Here is a 14,063-nt window from a genome sequence, read left to right as displayed (position 1 = left end):
TACCCATGTGAGCATTTAAGAATGCTTCTTCAAGATCAGTAAATATAAATATTTAGAAAAAATATTTTGCAAGATTTGAGTTGGTAAAATTTTTCATGAATACAAACATACACTGTAAGAAAAGTTTAATTTGACACCATTTTAAATGAACCGTCGATCATTTTTATTAATATGAAAGCAACACGCTCTTGCCCGAGATCATGCCACATGTTAACCCACATCTAAGTCATAAACAGCCGACAAATCATTCGCCAAAAATAATATCAAATCCGGTAGTTCCGGTATGTGCTCCACCATATACCTAAGATCACGTATACACACATACCGTTTACAATAACATATTTTGCCGATGAACTGCAAAGAGAAATTTTAATCATCTCAAGATTTGATAATTAAACATTACAAGTCAACATAGGAGAGGCTCAACAACAAATACAAGCTTTGGGCTAACAAATAGCATTTAAAAGGGACATGAAACATAAAGTTTAACATAATATCCCCAAAAGAAATAATTGCGTAGCGGATATCTTGATAAATGTGATAAACTAATGGAGTCTTGCTCAAGGATACCATCAAGACCACAACGACATACTCTTCACCCGTACCGGGATCGGCGGGGTAGAAGTGGACAAACATAACTTCCGGCTTGTCTGCAATTTAGTTTAGAAAGCAACACCCGTACTGGGATCGGCGGGGTAGAAGTGGCCAAACACAACTTTCAGCTTACCTGCAACATAATTTAGAAAGCAACATAACTACAAAAGTACTCGCAAGATTTATACAATTTAATAACCAAGAAGTATGCAAAGTTCTCGCAAGTACAAAAGTACTCACAAGACTTACGCAATTTTACTGGAGTAAGATCAAACTACCAAGAATACAATGCAACAACAAGAACTCAAAAGGCTACTAGGGATTGCTCACAGGAATTCAAACAAAATAACAGTTTTCAAAGATTCCAAGAATTTTATGGCTCAGGCTAAACATTGCAAAATTGAGAAAAGTTATTTTAAATTTGCCATTTGACAGCTAGTATTTGAATCAAATTTTTGAGGGCACAGTTACTTAGCAAAAATTAGACTTGCTTCATGCCCTTCACTCCAACAAGGCAAATAATTAAATATAATCATTCCAATCCATGCATAAATGATGCTCCATTATGACTAGTCGATGCTCATGATGCTAACATGGTTTTTAAACTTTGGGTTGTGACAGACATTTTTTATATATCTATACACTCTACAAGATGAACGATTTAGAAGGATGGAGCCGTTGGGTGCTTGAGGAGACCTAACCCTCCTTTATGATTGATCAATTCTTTTTAATTTGCATTTCATGTATATTAGATATAATCTAACACAATCATGTTTTTTAGAAAATCATGAGTTCATTTTACAGCTCTGCATCTAAGTATATTAGATACTCAACTAGTAGAAACATCCATCCTACTTTTATTCTACACCATCTTCATTAAAACACAAAGTACAAACACATGAAAATGTTGGTTTTAATTTATTTTCACGAACAAGTAGGAGTACCTCTCTACTAGCTATGAGTAAAATGATACCTTTTGGTAATGCATGTTTAAATTCAAAGTCCGATTAGTTTGGTTTCAAAATTTTCCTTGCCAAAATTTTGGCAACTATAAATTCTGGCATTTATTTGGTTGGAATTAAAAAAATATCCCATCTTATAAAGTACTAATCTAGATTTTGGTAAAAAAATCTTACTAATATTTTAGTCTGCCTAATTTTGGTAAGGCAAATTTTAGAATAAAATCAATCCTCTTAAACTGCACAAGAATAAGAGTATGTTTGGATAGGTTTTCCGACCAGCTTTTGCTTTTGCAAAAGTCAAAAGCCAACCAAAGGGCTCAAAAGCCCTAAGTGCTTTTAACCAAAAGCAGCTTTTACTGCAGTACAAGTGCAAAAGCACCTCTCCCCCTGCTTTTAGTGGCTTTTAGGGCAAAAATTACACACCTGCCACTGGTTATGAAAAAAGGTTCGCTCTTCTATTCCGTCTGACCCCTGACTCCGACCCGTCTGACCCCTCCCATCTCCCCATCGCCTCCCACCCGCGGCTAGAGGTTGGGTCGCCGCCACCCCAGCGCCGGTCCGCCGGTCGGCCACCGCCCCTGCCCGCGTCCACCCCAGCCGCCGTCTCTACGCCGCCTCCACCCCGACCGCCATCTCTAGGCGGGCCGTCGCCCCTGCACCGCCTTTAGGCGGGCCGCACCCCTACCTACCTCCACCTCGGCCGCCGCCCCTGCGCCACCTTTAGGCGGGCCGCGCCCCTACCCACCTCCACCTCGGCCGCCGCCTCTGTGTGCCACCAGGTCGGCTGCCGGCCCTGCCCGCCTCCACCCCGGCCACCGCCCCTGCAGGTAATCTTTCCTCCTCTATATTTTTTCCTTGTATCCAAAATTGTTGCTCTGTCCATTGAAGAATAGGAGAGAAAGTTTGATTCAAGAATATATAATTGTTTACTGAATTGGAGGATGTGTGATTAGTACCTGTTGCATGCAAATTGATTGGAAAATTTTTTGTTCGGCTCAAGAATGGGTGACAAGGCAGATTTGGGTGATATTTTTTTAAGGCATTTGTATGATGCATGCAAAGACGAGATAGAAGCTGGCAATAGGCCGTTGGAAATTTTCACTACTACCGGTTGAAAGAATCTTGTATTCAAGTTTGCGGAAAAATCTGGTGATAAATGGAAGACCAAGATAGATATTTTGAAAAAGGATTATACATTTTTTATGGAATTCAAGAATCTTGCCACTAGGCTTCGATGGGATGAGGCTAAACAAACTGTTGACTGCTCGGATAAATGGTGGGATGAACACCTTGCTGTAAGTGGAATAATCTGATTTTAATATTTTTTCACTAATATTTGTTATATACTGTGCCTTGCTGATTTTATTTTTATTTAATTTTAGAGGTGCAACAACAATAAAAAGAAAGCAATCAAATGCCCTCATTCGAAGTTCCAGAAATAAGGTCCAAAGTTTATTGATGATATACATTATATGTTTGGTAAGGTACATGTTAGTGGATCTTTCGCATCATGTCCTGAAGATATATCCTCTGATGATGCAAGTGATGAGGATGAGGATATGGTACCAAAACCTGTAGAGAATGTTAAGAAGATAAGAAACACAGAAAAAAGAAAATGCAAGGGGCATCCACTGGTGCTGAGGAGAAGGATGAGAAGAGCCCATTCTTTCGTTTGTATAAGAACACTTGTCAGAAGATAGAAACTGCTGCAAAGAAGATCTCCATAAGTGTTGAAGCGTCATCCGCTCTTCCTACCAACCATATTCCTACAATAGCAATGACTATGAAGATGGTTAAAGAATATGGGGTGGAAGAAAGAACTTCTCTAATATATGTATTGTGAAGTTGGATTTTTGGGAGGTTTTTAGCTATCTATAAATAGTTGAGGGAAGGCTCGATTTGATTAAGAGGGAGAATGATGGACGCCAGTGATTTCTTGTTTTCATGTTTTCATGTTTCCATATTCTGAACTATTTTATTGTATTAAAGTTATGCATCGTTATCATATTTTAAAGATCTGAACCAATTTGGCATGTAAAATACTAGTTTCTATTATTATGTTATGTTGAGCGAAAAATGTTGTTTTTCTTATATAGATGGATGGAAAATTGGTAGATATCACCAAACAAGGGCAAAAGTAATTGTTGATGCTAGCTGAACTAACCCAACATGCCGCTATTATGGGAGAAATGGGGGAGTTGTACAATGAGCGCTATTTGCACAAAGGTGAATACAGGGAAACGATAGAACTGGAATTCAATTGGTGATATGGTGCATAGGTCGTCCAAAGTATTTTTATAAGATGTTTCGGATGAACGTCGAGATTTTTATGGTACTTCATGACTTGCTAGTCTTTAGCTACGGATTGATCTCTACCAACAATATTTTATCTATTGAGTCATTGGCGATATTCTTATGGATTGTCGGGGGACCACAATCATTTTCACAAGCTGAAAATCGTTTAACGCGGTCACTTTGGATAGTTTACATGAAGTTTCATGAAGTGTTAAAGTATGCACAAGTTACGTAAAGACAATATTATTGCGAGAGATACTACTTTTTCTACGGACCGTGCAAGGGTGAGAGAGAACCCTTTTTGCTATACTTCAAAGGTGCAATTGGAGCAATAAATGGTTCACATATGAAATTTGTAGTGCCAGTGGACGAAATGGTTAACCACACATGTCGTCATGGATATACATTTTAGAATGTGCTAGCAATTTGTGACTTTGATATGAGGTTTACCTTTGTTATTGCTGGTCGGCCAGGTGCTGCACATGACACGTATATCCTCAATCACGCATTGGCAAATTTTTCTTCATTTCCCGTGCCTTTTAAAGATATGTATGGTACATCATTTTCTTTATTTTACTTTAGTTGTACTTGTATAATTTATTTTGCCTCACTCGCTTACTTTTATAGGAAAATATTATTTTGTGGATTCGGTTATCTAAACCTGCAAGGACCTCAAGATGCCTAGAGGGGGGGGGGGGTGAATAGGCTAATCTGAAACTTAAAACACTTTGAACACGGTTAGTAACACAGATGTCCGGATACTCCGGATATATGTCCGGATACTCCAGATATCGAGTCTGGAGTTTCCGGAGATAATGTCCGGATTATCCGGATATGAAACAAGCTACACAAAAACAAAGATAATAATGTTATAAATTAGATCCAGTAAATTTAGAGAGACTAGTGGTACCTTTGGAGTGTTTCTCACCAGTTGTCTTACTCCTGAGACTTGTGTAATAGTAGATCGCCCTCAAACCCTAAAAAGTTAGTCTCACAAGCAAATAACCACAAAGACAAGCTAGAATTGCAAGAGTGAGACAGAATTTATTTCCCGAAGTTCACTCCCAAAGGAACTACGTCTCCGTTGAGGAAGAATTCAAGAGACGGTGCTCAAGAACCCCTATGCTCCTCTCCCAAGGGTGAGACCAATGCTCAAATCCAAGATCGCTTACTATAAATTCTCGGAGAGGAATGATGATTACAAACTTGCTGTGATGCTCACAACTCAATCACACAATCACAAGCGACGCCTAGCCGTCTAGGAGCTTGAAGCTCCAAGAGTAACAAAGTAGAATCCACGGGTTAGACTTGGATGATGTGCTCAAGAGATGGAATCAAGGCTTATTTTCCAAATCTTAGCTCTTGCAATAATCTCACTTCAATCCTCTAAGAAAATCACTCAAGAATGGAGCAAATGGGAAGTGAGAGGGCTCTCTTTTGCTTATAGGCAGTTCTGGTCGAAATGAGCAAGAGCAAGGTAAATGAAGGGGTATGGAGGGATATTTATACCCCCTCCACAGAAACTAGCCGTTGGGAGAGAGGTACCCGGAAACTCCGGGTATATGTCCGGAGACTCCGGGCCAGTGAGTTTTGCGGACCGGTAACAATAACTCAGAGACTCCGGGTATACATCCGGATACTCCGGACACTCTGTCCGGACATTCCGGACTGGAACTCGGACACTCCGGGTTAGACAGTGAATTTTACAGGAAGTCCCTTTTTAAGTGGTAGGATTGTTTCTCATGGTTTTTGTAGGTTCTCTTGAGCACAACTACCACGTCCACGCTTGTGGATCAAAGTTTCTCTTGATAGTACGGCGTTCCTATACTCAATTTTAAAAATAAAATCTAGTCTTTTAGTACACTTGAGAACACCGCTTTTCATATGCTTTTTGAGAGTTCATGCTTCGTTATATGCTTTGCTCAGTCACCCTTAGCACCTGCACACATGCTTAATAACATGATTAAATATACATGTGCTTTGTCATCTATCACCAAAACCCACTAAGGGGCCTAGATGTCTTTCAATCTCCCCCTTTTTGGTGATTGATGACATCCCGCATGTATCTCATTTGATAATCATAAAGATGTAATCTTAAGCATGTAAAGAGCTCCCTTTTAACGTATGCCATGAATTTGAATTTCAAATTGACTTCTCTAAAGTTAAGGTTGGCACATTAGAAAAAGATATGAAAGCTCTTTATACACTCTACAGTGGGGTGAGCAAGTGTGTGCTGAGATAGTGTGTAATGTAAATGTCATGTCATTCAATCAAGAAAAACTTGTGTTGACAACAGAACCCGGAGACTCCGGGTATATGTCCGGAGACTCCGGACCACGTGTCCGGAGTATCCGGAAGAATTTCCGGAGTATCCGGACCATCAGCACAGAATACAGAAAAATAACATTGCATCACAATCTAAATAAGAGTCACACTATCACTTCAGCCTTAAAAACAAACTTCAAACTGATAATCAACACAGAGTAGCACACATTACAAGTTTTCTCACACCACATAGTCCTTACATGAAGATTGTTCAAGCGAAACGATAAGACAACATTAAGTTCGATACAAAGCCCAATTGAGTACATAAATGATCATTTTCACTCCCCCTTTGTCATCAAGTGCCAAAAAGGGAATGAAAAAGAGCAAGGAGGTCTTCTACTCATCATCATCTTGGGCGTCCTCATCGGAGGTATCCTTATCTTCATTCGAGTTAGGGATTTCGCGGTAGTTGGAGGTTCTTCTTCCTCGGTCTCTTTCTCTTCATCAAAAATCTCTTGGCCGCGAGGAGGAGAGCGACGAGAGCGAGTAGGAACACGGGTGCGTCGACATGGGCGAGGAAGTGGAGCATGAGCAGCAGCAGTGGCGGCCTCATCCGCAGCATCCCACTCGGCAAATGGGTCATCAAACTCGGGCAACTCATGGTAGGGATCCGCCGGAAGTCCTAAGTGACCCTTGATCTCAATAATGTCACGGCGGTTTTCATTGATCTCATGAGTAGCGGTCTTGCACATGCTAAAGATGCTCTTGAGTGCCCGCTTGATGAACGAATCATGATGACGGTGGCGAGAGGAAGAAGAAACACCGAAATGAGATGGGGCAGGATCAAATCTCAGATTCCTTGTAGCACCGGCATGAAGAGGAGGTGCGTGCGGTGCATCACCGGACCGAGGACGGAGGTGAAGTGCTGCATGCTTGCAGTCCTTAGGAAAAGTGACCTTGGTAACCCTCTCGATCATATACATGATGTAAGGAGCATATGGTAGAAATTTCTGGGGATCATTCATCGTTCTCCTTAACTCATTCCAAATAAAGTCCATAATAGAGAAGGGTCTCCCACCGGGCATGACACGGGCAAGAAGATTGCAAGCAAAGTATCTAAGTGCAGTAGCATCACCATCCTTAGCATCAATGGTGGTATGAAAGAATTGATTCATTGTGTAGTAGAAGGGTTGGAGGGTGCTTGCATTGCCGGCTTCCGCTAGAATAGGATTATAGAAAAGAGCCGGTAATTGATTTGGCTTCAACTGATTTTCTACATGAATTGGATCTCTCTTCTCATCCTCTGAGCCAAGTCTAAGAAGCCTAGAGAATGTCATGTAATCTACCCCATACTTCACTCCCTCAGTTGTTCAAAAAAAAGCAACTTGCCTTGCATCATAAAATAGAGATGAGTGAAATTGAGCAAGTATCTTCTCATTCGAATCGTACCAAAACCCCATGATGTCATAGGGACCGAATTCCTTGCACTTTGCAATGGCTTGATTGAAGAATGGATCATTGATCCTCTCAAAATATGCCCAGTCAACATACTTGCAAGAGACAATAGGGGCCTTGCCCTTGCGCATGACAACAGAGGAGTAGAAATCTTGATGCAACTGACACCAAAATCTCCTTTCCAAGTTTTTCGCCTTCTCGTACTTGTACACGTCCTCCTTGCGTGCATTTGTGAGTGCCACCGTTTGCTTGAAGTAGTTTCTTCCCATGGAAACAGTAAACTCAGGCAGAATTTGAGGACGGGAAAGCTTCGGCATCTAGGATATTGACGTTGATCTTCTTGATATTCGATTTGAAGACGTGGAGGTGTGCGAGGGCAGATATCCCAAGCAATTCCCCGTCTTGATGGATTTGCCCGAGAAGGAGGAGGCACCGCCATGCTTGGCATCATGTAGGGAGCTTGACGAGCTGCACGAGTTGAAGTTTGGCTGCTGCCGGCAGGTTCTTTGCCGGGGCGACGATTGGGGCGAAGTTCCCTTAGAGTAGGACTCGGAGGGGAGTCCTCTTCCACTTGATGTTGAGGATCATGGTGACGTTTTTGTCGCCTCTGCCCAGTAGAAGCATGTGCACGGTCTCTTCCCATTGCCTAGACACAGGATTGAGTGATTAGGATCAAACTACAAACAATAGAAAAGAATTGTGCTGGCTAGAATTTTAAGAATCCGAAGAGTCCGGGTATATGTCCGGATACTTCGGCCACACTGTCCGGAGTATCCGGACAGAGTATCCGGAGTCTCCGGGCATCGAATTTTAAACCCTACTTTTATGAAATCTAAAAATTCAACCATGAGATTTGAATGAAATTTGGGGTACAAGCTGCTAGACATGAGGAAAGATAATGCCCTAAAGGATATCCAATTTCATCAACTACATTGAGAGATCGGGCGATTTGAAGTTTGAATACCTTAATGGAGTTGAAAACGCGGGAAACTTCAAATCCAATGCATTCTCCGGAGATTCCGGACGAGAGAGTGCACTTCCTTCAACGATTTGCAATCCTTATGGACGAGGATGATGGAAATCGCCACTTGGGCGAGAGGGAGGCAGAGGAGAGGTAGAAGGGGTCGGTAGCGGTGAAAAGAGAAGAGTGAAGCGTTTTTGACCGACCCCCACGGTATATATGGGATGGTTTTACCATCCGGAGTATCCGGACATATGTCCGGAGATGTCCGGAATATCTGGCTCCCCATAAATCAGAGAAGGATTTCAATGAAGGATATGATTGAATTTCGATGTGAGAAATCTAGTGATGTGAGAAGCTCACTTATCTTGAGACTAGCCAACAATCAATAATGGGAACAATAGTCTCAAGTAAGCAAGAAAAGATTCAAATTATTTTAAAAATCACACTCCTAGCAATTCTAGTAGGTTTTTCAAAAGAGACTTCTCTATAGCAATCAAACATGTGCATGATCTCAAACTAAGTTACGAGAATCCAAAATATTTAGCTCACTTCTCAAGGTACAAAACCTTTGCTCATCAAGTGGTTTAGTGAAGATATCGGCTAGTTGTTTATCGGTGCTCACATGACTCAAAACGGTATCTCCTTTGGTCTCATGGTCTCTCAAGAAATGGTGCCTTATATCAATATGTTTGGTTCTTGAGTGGTTTACTGGGTTGTTAGATAGCTTGATTGCACTCTCGTTATCACACAAGAGTGGAATCTTACTAAGCTTACAACCAAAATCGCTCAAGGTGGATTTCATCCAAAGTAGTTGCGCACAACAAGCACCTGCAGCAACATATTCGGCTTCAGCAGTGGATAAGGCAACAGAATTTTGTTTCTTAGAACTCCAAGACACAAGGGAACGGCCAAGAAATTGACAAGTCCCCGATGTACTCTTCCTATCTACTTTGCAACCGGCATAATCCGAATCGGAGTAGCCAAGTAGATTGAAAGTGGAGCCCTTGGGATACCACAAGCCAAGGTACGGAGTGTAAACCAAATATCTTAGAATTCTCTTAACAGCCATAAGATGACATTCCTTAGGATTAGCTTGAAACCTTGCACACATGCACACACTAAGCATGATATCGGGCCTAGATGCACAAAGGTAAAGAAGAGATCCAATCATGGAGCGATATACCTTTTGATCTACGGCCTTGCCATCTTCATTTAGATCGAGATGTCCATTAGTCGGCATGGGTGTCTTGATAGGCTTGACATTCTTCATGTCAAACTTCTTCAACATATCTTTAGTATACTTGGTTTGACAAATAAAAGTTTCTTTTTTGAGTTGCTTGATTTGAAAGCCAAGAAAGAAAGTCAACTCTCCCATCATGGACATCTCAAATCTCTTCGTCATGATCCTACTAAAATCCTCGCACCAAGATTGATTAGTAGAACCAAATATAATGTCGTCGATGTATATTTGGCATACAAAAATATCTTTATTAATTTTACGAGTGAAGAGAGTAGGATCGGCTTTGCCTATCTTAAAGCCTTTCCTTAAGAGAAAATCTTTAAGGCATTCATACCATACTCTAGGAGCTTGCTTAAGCCCATAGAGCGTCTTATGGAGTTTGCAGACGTGATTAGGAAATTTAGAATCTTCAAAACCCGGTGGTTGCTCAACATATACCAATTCGGAGATTGGTCCATTAAGAAAAGCACTCTTCACATCCATTTGGTATAGCTTGAAATCATGGTGAGTTGCAAAGGCAAGCAAGATACGAATTGACTCAAGCCTAGCTACGGGTGCATAAGTCTCACCAAAATCCAAACCTTCGATTTGTGTGAAGCCTTGAGCAACCAACCTTGCTTTGTTTCTTGTCACCACGCCATGTTCATCTTGTTTGTTCCGAAAAATCCACTTTGTTCCAATAATATTTTGCTTGGGTCTTTCTACTAAGGACCAGACTTCATTCCATGTGAAGTTGTTCAATTCTTCTTGCATGGCCATCACCCAATCCGGATCATCTAGAGCTTCTTCTACCTTAAGTGGTTCCAAGAAAGAAACAAACGAGTAATGTTCACAAAAGGTTGCCAAACGAGAACGAGTAGTTACCCCTTTGCTTATGCTTCCAAGGATGTTATCTACGGGATGATTATTTTGAATAATTTGATGGATTCTTGTATGAGGAAGTTGAGCTTCATGGTATATTGGCTCAACTTCTTGTTTAGCCTGAGATTGATCTTGATGTGGAGATGAAGGTTCATTTTCAGTTACCCGGATACTCCGGTTCTCTGTCCGGATACTCTGGACAGGGGATCCGGAGTCTCCGGACATATTACCGGAGTTTCCGGGTTGCGCTGCGGAAGTGGATGTAGATGACCCTTTGAACATCAACACATCATCATCATCTTGATCCTCTTGTTCTTCTGGCTTTATTTCACTAGTGGCTAGCTTCTTTATCGCCTTGCTTGGTGATTCTTCCATGCCTACAACATCATCAACTTGCTCTCCTTGAGAGCCATTAGATTCATCAAATGTCACGTCACACGCAACTTCAACACAACCGGAGATTTTGTTGAAGATACAATAGCCATAAGCATTTGAGGCATAACCAAGAAGAAAACCTTCATCAACTTTAGGTGCAAATTTAGAGTTCTTGGGCTTCTTGTTAAGAATGAACACTTACTTCCAAAAACTCTAAATTAAGACACATTGGGCTTTTTACCAAGTAGAAGCTTGTGGGCCGTCTTGTTCAAGATCTTGTGTAGATAAAGACTGTTGATGGCATGACATGCCGTGTTGATTGCTTCCGCCCAAAATTGATCCGAGACCTTGTATTCATCAAGCATTGTCCTTGCGGCTTCAATGAGAGTTCTATTTTTCCTTCCAACAATTCCATTTTGTTGTGGAGTATTTGGAACGGAGAACTGATGGCCAATGCCCTCTTCTTCTAGGATTTTTTCAATGTTGGTGTTCTTGAATTCGGTGCCATTATCACTTCTCACTTTCTTGATCTTGCTCTCGAATTTATTTTGAGCTCTTTTTGCAAATTTTTTGAATGTATCTTGCACTACACTTTTGCCATGCAAAAAGAATACCCACGTGAAACAAGAATAATCATCAACAATAATAAGGCCATATTTGTTACCACCAATGCTTATGTAAGCCCCCGAGCCAAAGAGATCCATGTGAAGTAGTTCAAATGGCTTGACGGTGGTGATGATGCTATTTGATGGATGAGGAACACCAACTTGTTTTCCGGCTTGACAAGCACTACAAATAGGATCTTTCTTAAAAGAAACATTGGTTAGTACTAAAATGTGATCCCCCTTTAGGAGCTTGTTGAGATTTCTCATCCTAACATGGTCTAGTTGGCGATGCCACAACCAACCCAAGCTAGACTTTGCCACCAAGCATGTATCAAGTTGAGCCTTTTCTTGTGAAAAATTCACTAGATAAAGTTTTCCCTTGAGTACACCCTTGAAGGCAACGGAGCCATCGCTTCTCCTAATGATGGTCACACCTTCGTTAGTAAATAAACAATTGAAACCCAACGCACAAAGTTGTGATATGAACAATAAGTTATATCCAAGAGATTCAACTAAGAGAACCTTTGAAAGAAAAAATTTTGAGTTTAGATCAATGTTACCGGTGCCAAGCACTTTTTGCTTTTGATTTCCGGCAAAAGTAATGTAATGATCATCATTGGATTCCTTCAAAGTTTCAAACATACTTTCTTCTCCGGTCATATGATTTGTACATCCGCTATCAATCATCCATGTTGATCCATCGGAGAAGTATTCCTACAAAATAAGATTATTCCTTCCTTTTAGCTACCCAATAATATTTGGGTCCTTGAGTGTTAGTCAAAAACACCTTGGGTACCCACACATGGCTTTTCATCTTAGTGTTCCATGAGCGGTGACTCACAAATATAGCAACCACTTTACCACGATGGTTCCTAGTTAAAACATAATCAGCATAAGATGATATTTGAGATAATGATTTTTGTGTCTTAGGTGCTTGGAACTTGTCTTGCTTTAATGAGGATGCAACAATTTTGGCACCTTCATCACATGTTGTGTCTCTCTTGATAAACTTGATATGACTTATCCCTTGTCACTAATTCTCTTGTGGATGGGAGTAGTCATGTTCACTAGATCTCTTTTTGTCCCTAAGCCGGCCTTCTTATTATTCTTGACATAAGAGATGGTTTGAGATGCACCATCTTCATTCTTTCCTGGCCCCTTACCTTTCTCAAATCTATATTTGCTCAAGTACTTTGACCAAAATCACTTGGTATGCTTCTCAAACTCACCTACCCTTGGTGAGGGATTTGTCTTGAGTACTTGCTTGTGAGATGGTGCTTCTTCTTCTTGTACTAAATGAGTGAGTCTACTAATCTCTTTCTTCATGGCTTGCATTTCGGCATGGTTAGTAGCACAAGTTTGAATATCAATATTAAAACATTGTGCACAACCATTACTAGTTGTAGGACTAGATGATTTTGATGACTTACAAGTGTTAGAGGAGCTTTCCAAGAGAGTATTAACTTTAACTTCAGGTGCCGTGTCAATTGCTTACAAGCTTGTTAAGCTTTTTTGAAGTTTCTCATTGTCTCTCTTCAAGTTAGCATGAGTGTCTTCAACTAATAAGAGTTCTTTACTTAAGTCATTCACTTTCCTCTTTTCACTAGTAAATCACTCTTCTACCTCAAGAAGTATACTATCCTTGGCTTTTAGAGACTCCTCAAGTCTCTTATTTTCCTTCCTTTCATTGGTAAGGTGCTTTTCAAGAGTTTTGAATTTTTCTCTCTCAAGCCTAAACAATTCTTGTTGTGATTCAAGAGTCTCATCTAGGTCATCTAGTTTCATTATTAATTTCATTATTCTAGTTGCCGCACTTTTACCATATTGTTTAATGAGACTAGCAATTTCATCTTCCTCATCTATTTCATTATCCGATGAGTTTGGGGATATTACCTTTGAGTTCTTTGCCATCAAGCACATGATTTGACATTGATCTTCATCATCGGTGAGATCTTCAAACAAGCTTGGTTGATGTGAGGATAACGTCTTGAATGGCATGGTTGCAACATCTTCATTGTCGGAGTTGCTTTCTTCATTTGAATCCCATTCTTGACCAAGATGAGCTTCGCCGACATCCTTTTTGTATCTTGGCTTATTGTAACATTCCAGTTTTTATCACTATTGAAAGATATTTTCAAGGCAACCCTCTAGATCCTTCTCCACTAAGTAAGAGTGAGATATTTTTAAGACAACCTCTAGATCCTTCTCCACTAAGCAAGAGTGAGATCATGGCTCCCCTTAGCCTATAAATAGAGCCCCCCTCCTTGCCATGGCATCCACCCATGAGCAAGGTAGATGAGTTGTGGTAGGGCTAGGAGGGTGAGTGCTGGACTAGCTCCTTAAAGGTGTGTGTTCCTCCAATAAGGTAAGTGTCTTCATTAGTGTTAGTCTCCTGGTTAAACTTAGTGGGTATTAGAGTCACCTCAATTTCCAACAATCACTAAAAT

The sequence above is a fragment of the Panicum hallii genome, chromosome 5 (assembly GCF_002211085.1).
Source record: "Panicum hallii strain FIL2 chromosome 5, PHallii_v3.1, whole genome shotgun sequence".
NCBI classification, from domain to species: Eukaryota; Viridiplantae; Streptophyta; class Magnoliopsida; order Poales; family Poaceae; genus Panicum; species Panicum hallii.
The sequence above is the reverse complement of the archived record's forward strand: the minus strand, read 5'-3'. Positions refer to the sequence as shown.